This window comes from Rana temporaria, chromosome 8 (assembly GCF_905171775.1).
Source record: "Rana temporaria chromosome 8, aRanTem1.1, whole genome shotgun sequence".
Taxonomy (NCBI): domain Eukaryota; kingdom Metazoa; phylum Chordata; class Amphibia; order Anura; family Ranidae; genus Rana; species Rana temporaria.
In genome coordinates, this window is record NC_053496.1 from 21,542,382 (window position 1) to 21,559,105 (window position 16,724).

The following is a 16,724-nucleotide window of genomic DNA, read 5'->3' on the forward strand; positions in this document are numbered from 1 at the left end:
CCCCCCTGCAAAGTGCTGCCCTAGGCCTGGGCCTTGTTGGCCTAGGCCAGGATACAGCATTGATAAGCCGAGTTTTTCAGCACATTTTTTGGCGCTGAAAATGCCCCCCTCGGCTTATACTCGAGTCACCTTTTTGTGCCTGATCTCCCGGAATTTGGGGACCCGGTACCGGCCGACCGTAGGTCCCCTTGGCACTTGGCACACATATAGCCCCAGTTCTCCTCTACAAGTGTGCAAAGTTTGTTGGCCGGGGGGGACCGATTTTTCAAATTGGGCACCCCTTCCATAGACTCCCATGTTAAACGGTAATTTCTCCGGTATATTTGGGGGCCCAGTACTGGCCGGCTGTAGGTCCTCTGGACCCAAAACTTGGCACACATGTAGCCCCAGTTCTCCTCTACAAGTGTGCAAAGTTTGCTGTCTGGAGGACCAGTGGGCACCAATTTTTCAAAGCTAGGCACCCCTTCTATATACTCCCATGTTAAACGTAAGTCTAGTCATGGGCACAGTGAGGCATGGACACAGTGAGGCATGGGCACAGTGAGGCATGGACACAGTGAGGCATGCAGATGGAAACAGTGAGGCATGCAAATGGACACAGTGAGGCATGCAAATGGACACAGTGAGGAATGCAAATGGACACAGTGAGGCATGCAGCTGGACACCCTAGGCTTATGCTCGAGTCAATACGTTTTCCCAGTTTTTTGTGGTAAAATTATGTGCCTCGGCTTATATTCGGGTCGGCTTATACTCGAGTATATACGGTAATATGAGGTCAAACCTTAAGAGTTTCGATTTGCATGCAATCAGGCAGGCCCTTGCTCTACATGGTTTTGATAAATCTGAAGACAAAAATCTAATAGTGTGTATGGGGCCTTAGTGTCAGATTCGTCCGCCGCAATGTCGCAGTCCTGCTTAAAATCACTGATCGCCGCTATTACTAGTAAAAACAATCAATATATTATTATTATTGGGATTATTATTTATTTATTTTTTTACAAAAAATGTATAGCAGAATACATATTGACCTAAATTGATTTTTAAATCATCGGATGTGTTTTATAGCAGAAAAGAAAAAAAATATGGGCAGAAGATCCGACAGGTGTAATTGTTTTACACTGTCGGATCTTAGGATGCAGTACCGCGGCCGCCGCTGGGGGGAGTTTGCGTCGTAAACCAGCGTTGGGTATGCAAATTAGGAGTTACGGCGATCCACAAAGATTTTTCCCGTCGTTACGTCGTCGCAAGTGTTAGTAAGTCTTTTTTTCACGTCGCGATTCACAAAACGTTGGCGCGTCGTAATTTCGCGCAAAGCACTTCGGGAAATTTGCGACGGGAGCATGCGCAGTACTTCCGGCGCGGGACCGTGCCTAATTTAAATGGTACCCGCCCCATTTGAATTGGGCCGCCTTGCGCCGGACCTGTTTACAATACACCACCGCAAATTTCCAGGTAAGTGCTTTGTGGATCGGGCACTAAATCGGAAAACTTGCGGCGGTGTAACGTAAACGGGTTACGTTACGCTGCGCTGCCGGTATGTGAATCTGGCCCTATGTTTTTTTTTTTATTGTCAGTCTTTTTTTTGTTTTAAAAAAATAAAATAAAACAGCAGAAGTGATCAAATACCACCAAAAGAAATCTCTATTTGTTGGGGAAAAAAGGTCATGAATTTTATTTGGGTGCAGCGATGCACGGCCGCGCAATTGTCAGTTTAAGTAACGCAGTGCCGTATCGCAAAAAATGGCCGGGTAAAACCTTCCGGAGCTGAAATGGTTAAATGACATTAAGGCTAACTATATAAATGTAGAATGTATCATAAGACTACATATTTGTTTAGTTACAGTTATTATTAGTTATATTATATTATATATTATATTATATTAGTTATAGAAAGAAGGAGAAAACACGGGAGGAATACAGATGATTACACCATGTGCAGTGCCTATTGTTATTGATGATACGTGTGTGTTGAGAATTTCTAGGTACACTGAAAATATATATTTATTTTAGGGCCTTTAATATTAATTTATACAAATGTAGCTTTGAACATCTCACAAGTAGGTGGAATAAAAATTCCTAATCCAGCTGCTTTCCCATTGATATTCATGCCCTCGGGATTCCAAATGCAATCACATGCTGCACATACACTATTCAATTATTGTTGAAAGCCATATAAAAAAATTCCACCATTTGTTATATATGCGGAACTAAAACAGTATCTGTTGTAATTGCCAAACAACACATACATTACAGAACGCACTGTGTATTATATTTTTTTCACATTTTTGTACTGTTTGAAAATGTCTAAATGTCAATTTTTTTTATTTTTTCAGAATCTTCGCTCTTTTTTGTTTATAGCGGAAAAAATAAAAACTGCAGAGGTGATCAAATACCAACGAAAGAAATCTCTATTTGTGGGGGGAAAAAAAGACAGTTTTGGGTACAACGTCACACGACCACGCAGTTGTCAGTTAAAGCGACGCAGTGGCCTGGTCAGGAAGTGGGTAAATCCTTCCGAGGGTGATGTGAAAAAAGAAAAAAAATATGGAAAAAGGGGGAGGGGAGAAAAGAGGGAGGAGTGCGAAGATAAACAAGGCTTTTATTTTTATTTTTTTTACAAAAATTGTTTATTTTTTATTTTATTTTTGGAAATGTTTTATAAAAATTTTTTGTTCTTTTTCAAAATTGTCACTCTTTTTTGTTTTTAGTGCAAAAAAAATAAAAACCACAGAGGTGATCAAATACCAACAATGTGTGGGAAAAAAAACAACGTCAATTTTGTTTGGGTACAACGTCGCACGACTGCAAATAGGGAGGAGTATGAAGATAAACAAGGCTTTTTTTTTTTTTTCAAAATAAATAAATAATAATAAAAAAAAGGTACAGTAAACAATTGTTGTTTTTAATTTATTTTTAGAAATGTTTTATAGCAAAAAGTAAAATATATATATATTTTTTCAAAATTGTCGCTCTTTTTTGTTTATAGCGCAAAAAATAAAAACTGCAGAGGTGATCAAATACCACTGAAAGAAATCTCTATTTGTGGGTGCAAAAAAAATAAAAACCGCAGAGGTGATCAAATACCAACAATGTGTGGGGAAAAAAAACAACATCAATTTTGTTTGGGTACAACGTCACATGACTGCACAATTGTCAGTTAAAGCGGCGCAGTGCCAAATTGCCATAAAAAAGGCCTGGTCAGGAAGTGGGTAAATCCTTCCGGGGCTAATGCGGTTAAAAAGGGAAAAAAATAAAAAAATAAAAAAAAGGGGGAGGGGAGAAAAGAGGGAGGAGTATGAAGATAAACAAGGCTTTTTTTTTTTTTTTTTTCAAAAATAAATAAATAATAAAAAAAAAAGGTAAACAAGGCTTTTTATTAAATTTTTTTACAAAAACAATTTTGTTTTTAATTTATTTTTAGAAATGTTTTATAGCAAAAAGTTAAAAAATATTTTTTTTTTCAAAATTGTCGTTCTTTTTTGTTTATAGCGCAAAAAAATAAAATCTGCAGAGGTGATTAAATACCACCAAAAGAAAGCTCTATTTGTGGGGAAAAAGGACATCAATTTTGTTTGGCTACAACATCGCAATGACCGCAAAATTGTCAGTTAAAGACAGTTAAAGTTATTAATTAAAACAATGCCTCACTCAGGCCCCATACACACGAGGGGATCTCCGCTGGAAACAGTCCGCCGGACCGTTTCCAGCGGAGATTCCTCCTCCGGATTTGGATCCGATGGCTTGTACACACCATCGGATCAAAATCCGCGCGGAATTCATTCGCGGTGATGTGTCGCGCGACGATGACGCGGCGACGTGCGCGACGCTGGAAGGTAAGTACTTCCACGCATGCGTCGAATCATTACGACGCATGCAAGGGAGGGGAGCGGACGGATTGATCCGGTGAGTCTGTACAGACCACCGGATCAATCCGCTGGACTGGATTCCAGCGGATAGATTTTGTAGCATGCTACAAAATTTTTATCCGCGGATAATCCGTCGGCTAGAGATTTTTATCCGCCGAGATTTGTCCGCTAGGCCGTACACACGACCGGATCTATCCGCTGGAACTGATCAGCGGATCAATCCCAGCGGATAGATCCGGTCGTGTGTACGGGGCCTCAGATAGACAACTGGATGACGGAGAGTCACCTCAAACTCAATGGAGCAAAAACAGAACTCATTCAACTTCATGCAAACCAAAGGAAACTGGCCAGGACTACCTGGACACCACCACCCATCCTGGGACAAACCATCAGCCCAAGCACCAAAGTCAAATGTCTCTGAGTCATTTTTGACTCGGACATGACAATGGATGCACAAATAGGATCAGTAATTAGCGGTTCCCACCATCTTCTATGTCTCCTTCGAAGAGTTGTTCCCTTCATCCCGAAAGAAGACACAGCAGTAGTGGTAGGGTCAATCATTAACTCCAGGTTAGATTATGCAAATGCCCTCTACCTCGGACTCCCAAAATACCAGCTTGCCCGGCTCCAAGTCGTCCAAAACACGACTGATAACAGGGAAAAAACCCTGGGAACCAATCACCCTGTCCCTGAGATCCCTCCATTGGCTGCCCATAAAGGACCAAGTCGCTTTCAAGGCCTTATGCCTGACGCACAAATGTGTACACGGAAGTGCGCCCCTATATTTAAGTGAGAAAATAAAACCCCAATCGAGTTCTTCGATTAACTAACCAAAAATTACTACAAATCCCCAAAGCCCGGTATAAGACCAAAGGAGAACGTCGTTTTGCAGTCCAAGGACCTCGACTATGGAACGCATTACCAACTAATATCCGAACGTAAGTTGATTACCTGGCCTTTAGAAAAAAACTCAAGACCCACCTATTCTGAAGGAAAATGGATGCCAAGCGCCTTGAGGCGACTTAGTTCGCATTTGTAGCGCTATATAAGTTACTCACTCACTTAAAGCGACGTAGTGCCGTATCACAAAAAAATTACCTGGTCAGGAAGGGGGTAAATTCTTCAGGAGCTGAAGTGGTTAAAAAGGGTAAAAAAAAACTAAAAAAAACAGGGGGGGGGGGGAGAGGGAGGAGTGCGAAGCTAAAAAAGGCTTTTATTTTTTATTTTTTTACAAAAATTAATAAAATAAAAAAGGTAAACAAGGCTTTTTATTTGTATTTGTTTACACATTTTTTTTAAAAAATAAATAGAAATGTTAAAAAAAATGTTTTTCAAAATTGTCGCTTTTTTTTGTTTTATAGCGCAAAAAAAAAAAACACAGAGATGATCAAATACCACCAGAAGAAAGCTCTATTTGTGGAGATCAAAAAAGGACATTGGGGCAGATCCACAGAGGGAGTACTTTCAAATTTCCCGCGTCGTATCGTTGTTTTGAATCCTCAAAACAAGATACGACGGCATCTGGGTCTTCGTACGCCTTCGGATCTAAGATGTAATTCTTCGGCTTCCGCTGGGTGGCGTTCCCTTCGTTTTCCGCGTCGAGTATGCAAATTAGCTATTTCCGACGATCCACGAACGTACGAGCGGCCGGCGCATTCCTTTACGTCGTCTCTAGTTGGCTTTTTTCGGCGTATAGTTAAAGCTGCTATTTTGTGGCATACTGTTAAGCAATGTTAAGTATGGCTGTCGTTCCAGCGTATAATTAAAAATGTTTTTTTTTTTTTTGTGTAAGTCGTTTGTGAATCGGGATGGACGTAATTTACGTCCAGGTCAAAACCAATGACGTCCTTGCGACGTCATTTCGCGCAATGCACGGCGGGAAATTTAGGGACGGCACATGCGCAGTTCGTTCGGCGCGAGGACGCGCTTCATTTAAATGAAACACGCCCCCTACCCACCCAACTTGAATTCCGTGCCGTTACCTAGCTTGAGATACACTACGCCACCGTAGCTTACGGCGCAAAATCTTTATGGATTCGAACCAAAGCCAGGTAAGGTACGGCGGCGTAGCGTATCTCAGATACGATGCGCCGGGGCAGATCTTTGTGGATCTGCCCCATTGATTTGGTTTGGGTACAGCGTTGCACAACCGTGCAATTGTCAGTTAAAGCGACGCAGTGCCGCAAAAAATGGCCTGGTCAGGAAGGGGGTAAATCCTTCCGGGGCTGAAGTGGTTAAAAAGAGAAAAAAAAGGGGGGGAGAGGGAGGAGTGCGAAGATAAACAAGGCTGCGTATTCTTTTATCCCTGATGCAGGGGGCGTGGTGTTGCCACCAACAATTAAAATGATCTTGGACTCTTTTTTTTTCGTATTTCGGTCTGGCACTACTTGCTGTAGTTCTATGGGTTTGTGCCAGGGGTCAAGTCCTGGGGGAAAAAGTGTGGGAACTCCCACCCAAGAACCACTCCCCCACCAAAAAAAAAAGATACGCTCATATGCATAATTACTAAACCGCATGTTGTTGTTGTTTTTTTTTTCGATCCACTGTACCTTAGTAATCCTTTATGTTACTGGCCGCTTCCTGTATATGGATTCATCGGGTAGTGTGCGGGTATACTTACGAAAGCAAGTTCTTTCTAAATCCCGCGATAACTTGCGGCAGACCTCCGCAATGTCTCCTGGGAACAATGACAAAAGCTCCCAGGAGACATTGCGGCATCGAGGAAGTGACGGAATACCCGCACACCACCCAATGAATCCATATACAGCAGTGGTCTCAAAGTACCGGCCCGCGGGCCATTTGCGGCCCGCGGACCAGTTATAAATGGCCCTCAGGCAGGGTGGAAGTGGGGGGAGCAAAGAGTAAAAAAAAAAAAAAAATATATTTTTTTTTTTTTTTGTGAGCTGGTGCTATCTGGTGGTGAGCCGTTGGTATTACAAGTTATTACCACCAGATGTGAGCTGGCACCATCTGGTGGTGGCCGTTGGTATTACAAGTTAAGCATTACAAGTTAAACAGCAATTCTAATGTCATTTTACACTATTTTCATTGCCATCTTCTTCCCTCTAATTAGAACCCCCAAACATTATATATATTTTTTATCCTAACACCCTAGAGAATAAAATGGCGATTGTTGCAATACTTTCTGTTACGCCGTATTTGCGCAGCGGTCTTACAAGCGCACTTTTTTGGGAAAAAATTACACTTTTTTTCATTAAAAAAATAAGACAACAGTAAAGTTATCCCCATTTTTTTTTAATATTATGAAAGATAATGTTACGCCGAGTAAATTCATACCCAACATGTCACGCTTCAAAATTGCGTCCGCTTGTGGAATGCCGACAAACTTTTTTACCCTTTAAAATCTTCATAGGTGACGTTTAAAAAAATCTACAGGTTGCATGTTTTAAGTTACAGAGGAGGTCTAGGGCCAGAATTATTGCTCTCGTTCTACCAATCGCAGCGATACCTCACATGTGTGGTTTGAACACTGTTTACATATGCGGGCGCTGCTTGCGTATGTGTTCGCTTCTGCGCGCAAGCCCGTCAGGACGGGGCACGTTTTCTGGCTCCTAACTTTTTTAGCTGGCTCCTAGATTCCAAGCAAATTTGTCAAACCCTGCCTTACACCAGTGCTGGTGGTAATAATGCGCTCGCTGACACCAGTGCTGGTGGTAATAATGCGCTCGCTGACACCAGTGCTGGGGGTTAATATGTGTTCGCTGACACCAGTACTGTTGTTTTTGAAGTTTGAAAGTTTGCATGGCATGGCAAATGAAAACTTGTCTTGTGGCCCTCAGGTAATTTGAGTTTGAGACCCCTGATATACAGGAAGCGGCCAGTAACATAAAGGATTACTAAGGTTCGCCTGCTCCTGACAGTGACTCGAGCTGGGCATCACCGCTTAGTGAAGGATTGGCTCAGGCGACTTGGCTGCTCTCGGCTGCTCTAGTTCTGCAAAGGGAACTGCGTTCCTGCTGTGAAATAAGTGCAGGAACTCCGTTCCCACGCGTTCCCGCAGGACTTGAGCCCTGGTTTGTGCAATAAAAAAATGGCAGGACTTGTAACCTTCTTTCCTAAACGGAAAATAAGTGCTGCTTTAGATCCACTTTAAGCCAAAAGAGAACAACAGAGCTGGTGACCTCCAGCCAAGGACAGATCGGGAACATAATCACCGTTCATGCTAAACAAGAAATACAAGCAATTACAGGACACAACATGTACCAGTTCACGTCTGTATTTTATGTGTACAAAATTGGCATCTGTTTCTGTCCTTCCAGGAAGGACTCATTAGCGCTTTTGAATTTGCTGTCACTTCTTAGAAGTGACAAACCAATTTGTGTCATTGGTTGTACTGCTCACAAACAAGCTTAAAAAATGTATATACATCCCAGTTTCTGCCAGTTTGGTTTGCTCAAGTTGGATGAATACACCACAACAATGCAGAATAGCCTGTGGCCATGCTTCAACGTCCTCTGCTTTCCACATTATAAATTATATATTGTGATTTGATCCAGTAAGTTTTGTTTGCTTTAACCACTTAAGCCCCGGACCTTTAGGCAGCTAAATGCCCAGGCCAGGTTTTGCGATTCGGCACTGCATCGCTTTAACGGACAATTGCGCGGTTGTGCGACGTGGCTCCCAAACAAAATTGGCGTCCTTTTTTCCCCACAAATAGAGCTTTCTTTTGGTGGTATTTGATCACCTCTGCGTTTTTTATTTTTTGCGCTATAAACAAAAATAGAGCGGCAATTTTGAAAAAAATGCAATATTTTTTACTTTTTGCTATAATAAATATCCCCCAAAAACATATATAAAAAAAAATGTTTTTCTCAGTTTAGGCCGATACGCATTCTCCTACCTATTTTTGGTAGAAAAATCGCAATAGGCGTTTATCGATTGTTTTGCGCAAAATTTATAGCGTTTACAAAATAGGGGATAGTTTTATTGCATTTTTATTCATTTTTTTTTTTTACTACTAATGGCGGTGATCAGCGATTCTTTTCGTGACTGCGACATTATGGCGGACACTTCGGACAATTTTGACACATTTTTGGGACCATTGTCATTTTGACAGCAAAAAATGCATTTAAATTGCATTGTTTATTGTGAAAATGACAGTTGCAGTTTGGGAGTTAACCACAGGGGGTGCTGTAGGAGTTAGGGTTCACCTAGTGTGTGTTTATAACTGTAGGGGGGTGTGGCTGTAGGACTAACGTCATCGATCGAGTCTCCCTATATAAGGGATCACTCGATCGATGCAGCGCCACAGTGAAGCACGGGGAAGCCGTGTTTACATATGGCTCTCCCCGTTCTTCAGCTCCGGGGAGCGATCGCGAATAGCCGCGCCGTCGGCGGGAATCCCACCGCCGCATGTAGCGGGGGGGGGTACCGATCGGACCCCCCACCCGCTAGAAGGCAAGGACGTACCTGTACGCCCATTTGCCTGTACGTGCCATTCTGTGGACGTACATATACATGCGGCGGTCGGGAAGTGGTTAAAGGGGTTGTAAAGGTAAAAAAAAAATCCCCTAAATAGCTTCCTTTACCTTAGTGCAGTCCTCCTTCACTAAAAAAAGTATCGGTAATCGGTATCGGCGAGTACTTGAAAAAAGTATCGGTACTCGTACTCGGTCTTAAAAAAAGTGGTATCGGGACAACCCTACTAGGGGTTGTAAAGGTACAATTTTTTTTCCTAAATAGCTTCCTTTACCTTAGTGCAGTCCTCCTTCACTTACCTCATCCTTCCATTTTGCTTTTAAATGTCCTTATTTCTTCTGAGAAATCCTCACTTCCTGTTCTTCTGTCTGTAACTCCACACAGTAATGCAAGGCTTTCTTCCTGGTGTGGAGGGGGGAAGGTGCGAGCAGGAGTGTCAGGACGCCCACTAACTCACAGCTCCTTTCTCTATGTGCAATGTAGAGAGCGTCCTGACTCTCCCGTAGTCCAAGGGAGGGGGCAAGCATGACACTCCACGCCGGGGAGAAAGCCTTGCATTACTGTGTGTAGTTACAGACAGAAGAACAGGAAGTGAGGATTTCTCAGAAGAAATACGGACATTTAAAAGCAAAATCGAAGGATGAGGTAAGTGAAGGAGGATTGCACTAAGGTAAAGGAAGCTATTTAGGAAAAAAATAATACCTTTACAACCCCTTTAAGTAGGGTTGTCCCGATAATGCTCAGACGGCGGCCATCCAGTGTACAAAAGCCGCGCCTCCTCCTCATCCTCGTCCGTGATAGGGGAACTCAGTTTCCCAGCAGTGAGTTAGTGTTCCGCCTATCACGGACATCCTCTCATCCTCGTCCATGGGATAGGCAGAACACTGATTCACTTGCTGGGAGTGTTCCCCTATCATGGACGAGGAGGAGGCGTGGCTTTTGTACACTGGATGGCCGCCGTCTGAGCATTACACAGGAACACAGGCATTACACGCTGCCTCTCTCCCCAAGTATCAGATCAGGCATCGGGAGCATTTGCGCGAGTACAAGTACTCGTGCAAATGCTCTGTATCGGTCCCGATACCGATACTAGTATCGGTATCGGGACAACCCTACCTTTAAGTTTTGCGTGAAATTTTTCATAGTCTTAAAATTGGACAGAGCAATAAAATTCATATTTGTAATGAAACGTCCCACACTCCGCTTGAGTGCTTTCGTCATATACCACTTCCTCCCAGTCTGAATATAGATATCAGATATTCCAACCGCTAACAACCACAAAACAAGACGATACTCGTTTGGTTGCTGAACATGTACTGTTTATCGAAAACAATCCCCATCACCTTTGCATTCCGGGTGGGGTAGACTGTCCAATTAGCAGTGAGAGCTGTTGTAGGAATTCGCCCCACCAATCTCACAGCTAATCTACATACACATCCCATAATATCCAAGGACGATATACACAATAAAACAATGGAATACAGCCACGCCAAATGCCCCAGCAACGAGCAAACAACAAAATGAGACAATATACAGTATACACATATATATCTCTACTTCCCACTGTACATATACGGCAGGATGGGCACTTCCTCCTTCTGAGTGGACCTAAATACAGCTGTTCTGTAAAGCCCTCAGAGGTTTGTTAGAGAACTTTAGAGAAACAAAAAGCATCATGAAGGCCAAGGAACACACCAGACAGTTCAGGGATAAAGTTGTGGAGAAGTATAAAGCAGGGTTAGGTTATAAAAAAAAATATCCCAAGCTTTGAACATCTCACAGAGCTCTGTTCAATCCATCATCCGAAAGTGTATGGCACAACTGCAAACTTACCAAGACACGGCTGTTTACCTAAACTGACAGGCCAGGCAAGGAGAGCAATCATCAGAGAAGTGCAGTGAAGTAGTATGATGATGTAAGTTATGTTCCAGCAGCAACCCGAGTTCTCCAGAGAGTGCAATTTATTTGACTTCCAACACAGTCCAAAGTCCACAGAGTAAACATGACAACGAATAGTAGCTTTAGAGTCCCATCTTTTCCTAGACCTGTACCTTCATATCCATAGAGAATATATCTAGATAAGACTGAATGCCAGCTTATATTGCCTATCCACTGAATGGCTGAGCAATTTGATTGGCTGTCTCTACATTCTGTCTCTCAGAGTGACAGATGATGACCCCTAGCCGGAGACGGCTGCAGTCATCACATGCCCTAATTTGCATTCTTGCATATTAACGTCAACAAGTCCCCTTTGATATGTGTAGTAAATCTTGTTTGGCCACTAACCCTTTTGGTCAACAAACACCCTTTGATGTGTAACCTTGCATGCCTGTATGTGACACATATATACTGTTCTATACATATAACAAAATATAAAAAATACATACACATATATATTAATATTACAAGAAGCAGCCAAGGGGTCCATGGTCACTCTGAAGGAGATGCAGATATCCACAGCTCAGGGGGGAGAATCTGTCCACAGGACAACTATTAGTCGTGCTCTCCACAAATCTGCCCTTTATGGAAGAGTGGCAAGAAGAAAGACATTGTTGAAAGAAAACCATTAGAAGTCCCATTTGCAGTTTGTGAGAAGCCATGTGAGGGACACAGCAAACATGTGGTAGAAGGTGCTCTGGTCAGATGAGACCAAAATTGAACTTTTTGGCCTAAAAGCAAAACGCTGTGTGTGGTGGAAAACTAACACTGCACATCACCCTGAACACACCATCCCCACTGTGAAACATGGTGGTGGCAGCATCGTGTTGTGGGGATGCTTTTCTTCAGCAGGGACAGGGAAGCTGGTCAGAGTTGATGGGAAAATGGATGGAACCAAATACAGGTAAAACCTGTGAGGCCTTGTACACACGGTCGGTCCGAACCGATGAAAACGGCCTTAAGTTCAGTTTCAGTAAACACAGAGCTCCACGTGCTGTCAGGGGACAGAGGAGACCGATCTGTGTCTCTTGTACATAGGGACACAGCATCGGTTACCTCCCCCAGTCAGCCCCCCTCCCCCCACACAGTTAGAACACACCTAGGATACACATTTAACCCCTTCCTCACCCCCTAGTGTTAACCCCTTCACTGCCAGTCACATTTATACAGTAATTAGTGCATTTTTATAGCACTGATCGCTGTATAAATGTGAATGGTCCCAAATTTGTGTCAAAAGTGTCCGATATGTCCGCCGCAATATCGCAGTCCCAATAAAAATCGCAGATCGCCGCCATTACTAGTAAAAAAATAATAATAATTCTGTCCCTATTGTAGGCGCTATAACTTTTGCGCAAACCAGTCGCTTATTGCGATTTTTTTTACAAAAATAAGTAGAAAAATACGTATCAGCCTTAACTGAGAAAAAAAATAGGGATATTTATTATAGCAACAAGTAAAAAATATATATATTTTTTTAAATTGGCACTTTTTTTTGTTTATAGCGCAAAAAATAAAAACCGCAGAGGTGATCAAATACCACCAAAATAAAGCTCTATTTGTGGGGAAAAAAGGACGTCAATTTTGTTTGCGAGCCACGTCGCACGACCGCGCAAATGTCAGTTAAAGCGACGCAGTGCCGGAAGCTGAAATTTCGCCTGGGAACGAAGGGGGTTTATGTGCCCAGTAAGCAAGTGGTTAAAGAACTGATTAATGATTTGACATCAGTGCTCCTATACTTGTTGTGCACAGATTTTCTTAAATCATTAACCACTTCAGCCCCGGAAGATTTGGCTGCTCAATGACCGTGCCATTTTTTGCGATACGTCACTCCGTCTCTTTAACTGACAATTGCGCGGTCGTGCGACACTGTACCCAAACAAAATTGACGTCCTTTTTTTCCCACAAATGGAGTTTTCTTTTGGTGGTATTTGATCATCTCTGCGTTTCTTATTTTTTGCACTATAAACAAAAAAGAGCAACAATTTTGAAAAAAAAAGGTTTTATATTTTTTCCCTTTTTAATCACATTAGCCCGGAAGGATTTACCCACTTTCTGACCAGGCAATTTTTTGCGATACGGCACTGCGCTGCTTCAACTGACAATTGAGCAGTCATGCAATGCTTTAAGCAAGCAAAATTGGACAGTGCTGATTGGGCACTGAAAGGTGGGAATGATGGGCACTGATAGGTGGCACTGATAGGCGGGACTGGTGGGCACTGATAGGTGGCACTGATGGGCACTGATAGGTGGCACAGATGGGCACTGATAGATGGCACTGGAAATAGGGTTGCCACCTTTTCTTCAAGCCAAACCCGAACACTGGGTGTGGCCAAACTGCTCTTGCTGACATCATGGCTCCCCCTCAGTGATGCCAAACCTGCCCCCAGACAGCGGCCCACATCTCCTGAATGGCAACAGATTTTTGTGTGACAACCTCAGTTACTTGGGGAGCCACAGCCCAGTCTAAATAATGTGTCCGGGTTTCAGGCAGACTGAAACCCGGACACAAGATCCCAAACCGGAACTGTCCAGGTGAATCCTGGACAGGTGGCAACCCTAACTGGAAAGGCAGCACTGATGAAGAGCTACTGACAGACATTACTGATTGGCACCTGAATGGCACTGACAGGCATTACTGAAGGGGCACTTATTGGCACATTTATGGGCACTGACAGGCGTTACTGATGGGGCACAGACTGGCAGCTGATGGGTACTGATTGGCAGCTGATGGGCACCTCTAATGGGGGCGGCGCTGATAATTAATGTGCTGATTATGAGCGCAGACCCTTCTCTGACAGGAATAGCCACCGATCGGCTCTCCCTGTCAGTGCGAACCGAGGAATGACAATTCCCGGCACTTCGTGGTTCACGCTGTGATCAGCTGAATCACGTGGTAAGAAGCCTTCGTCAGAGGCTCCCTACCACGATCGGAGATGCAGTGTGTCAGAGTGACACCCCGCACCACCTGACCGCCACGCTGTGCGCCCCTGCGGGCACGCGCCGCCATGTTATCCTGAAAGACGTCATATGACGTCCAGTCAGGATAACAGAACCACCGCCCAGCTGTCATTCTGCTATAGGCCGGGTGAGAAGTGGTTAAAGGAAGTTGAAAAATAACAGACTAATGCCAGCCATACATACTCTAATATTCGAATGATTCCTGATGAATCTAGATCTGAAAATTAAAGGAGTTTGATGGAAAATTCTCAGCTGAATAGTAACTGCAGCCAATCACATTGCATGAATCTATTTATTGTCGCCGCTGCCGCCCCCTATTAAGGTGTCCGGCCCCTTGTCGGGCGCTGGGCATCTGAATTACAGTGGCGGGGGTGTTTTTGGAAGCACCTGATTAGAGCCGTCGGCTCTAATAGGTAAATAAATTGCTTCCCTAACACTGACCCTGCCTCTCAGCTAAGCAGGTGCACCGGGTCTGGTTACCCTGTCACCTGATTAGCTGAAGTGACAGGCACTGTGTTTGGATGCCTTTCAGGCATCCAATCATAGCAGAGATGACGGGAAGAGGACAGGAGAAGGACTCGGAGTGTGAAGGACAGGCAATTGCCGGTCAGGGGGGGGGGGCACACTGCCTGGCAGCATTTGATGGGGCACAGTAGCGGCAATTGATGGGGCACACTGGCGGCAATTGATGGGCACACTGTTGGCAATTGATGGGGCACATTGGCGGCAATGGATAGGGCACACTGGCGGCAAATGATGGGGCACACTGGCGGCAATTGATGGGGCACACTGGCGGCAATTGATGGGGCACACTGGCAGCATTTGATGGGGCACACTGGCAGAAATGTATGGGGCACACTGGCAGCAATTGATGGGCACACTTGCTGCAATTGATTTTGCACAGAGGTTTCAATTGATGGGCACAGTGGTGGCAATTGATGGGCACAGTGGTGGCAATTGATGGGGCACACTGGCGGCAATTGATGGGGCACACTGGTGGCAATTGATGGGGCACACTGGCAGCAATTGATGGGGCACACTGGCAGAAATGTATGGGGCACACTGGCAGCAATTGATGGGCACACTTGCTGCAATTGATTTTGCACAGTGGTTTCAATTGATGGGCACAGTGGTGGCAATTGATGGGCACACTGGCAGCAATTGATGGGTACAGTATGTAAATGAAGCACAGATACTCAAATCACTGAACACCACATCCCGATATAAACAGAAAACAAGAAATGCGGGAAAGGGTGACAAACCCTGGGATTTTAAAGGTGTTAATATTGGAAAATTCAATCCAAAACAATGAAATAAATATAAAAATAATAATTTATTCAGACATATAAATTGGTTTTTAAATAACACAGAATATCAAACAAGACATGGATGGTCTCATAGGTGATGTTAGCGACTAAAACAGTAGCAGAGGAACCTGTTGGAGGAGGCCCGACCTGTTTCGCTCGATTGAGCTTTATCAAGGGCAGTGCAACAAGCTACAAAATAGAAAAAAGAGAGAAAAACAAAATAAGGCATTGTGAATATTGCCAAAAACAACAACAACAGTCTGAAAAGTACAGACCGCTGGTGTTGCAGTACAAAATGATCTATATTTATACATAAATGATATTTGGGGGATAAACATTTGTAATAGAGTAGTTCATGAAAATACAAAGGTCACATAAACTAGTTGTACAGTGAGGCCTCGTACACACGACAGAGTTTCTCGGCAGAATTCACCGAGAAACTCGGTCAAAACCCGGATTCTGCCGAGAAACTCTGTCGTCTGTACAGTTTTGGCTCGATGGAGCCGCCGAGGAACTCGACGAGAAAATAGAGAACATGTTCTCTATTTTCTCGTTGTCCTCGTTCTTCTATGGGAGAAGCCGGCCCGCCGAGCTCCTCGGCGGCTTCATCCCAAAACTCGACGAGGAACTCGACGTGCCAAGCACGTCGAGTTCCTCTGTCGTGTGTACGGGGCCTTAAAGAGACCAGGAGCACACTTACCCGTCCAGGTCCAAGAACATCCAATCACAATTAAAATCAGCTGTATGCCATTAAATCAAACTGTGAAAAAGGATTCCACAGTATATGTGCCGAATGCTTGCTAGATTCGGCACATATACTGTGGAATCCTTTTTCACACCTTTAAAATCCCAGGGTTTGTCACCCTTTCCCGCATTTCTTGTTTTCTGATGGGTACAGTAGCTGCATTTTATGATACAGTGGCAGCAATTTATGTGTACAGTGGCTGTGTTTGATGGGCACCATGGATGCGCTTGATGGGCACAGTGACTGCGCTTGATGTTTTTTTTTTTTTTCAGTTCATTTGTTAAGCTCTGGAGCAACTGCACTTCCAGATTACAGCAGCTCTTTGTAAAGTGCTGAGTCTATTTGCCTTTAGTAAATCAACACCTTCGTATCATATATGTCACTTATTTATTTTTCCCATAGTTCTGTTTTAACACTTAAAGTGGAAGTCCATGCAAAATCTAAAATCCCTGCATCTATAGACACCAGGGA

General features: G+C 43.7%; 1 long non-coding RNA gene across 1 annotated transcript; it reads right to left on the bottom strand.

The window, feature by feature from the left end:
• Positions 1–15,515: 15,515 nt before the first annotated feature.
• LOC120910337 lies at positions 15,516–16,297 on the bottom strand. Its single transcript, XR_005741526.1, has 2 exons — positions 16,209–16,297; positions 15,516–15,697 (listed from the first exon to the last, which is right to left on the bottom strand). It is a non-coding gene; the product is annotated as an uncharacterized LOC120910337 (long non-coding RNA).
• Between the last annotated feature and the right edge of the window lie 427 nt (positions 16,298–16,724).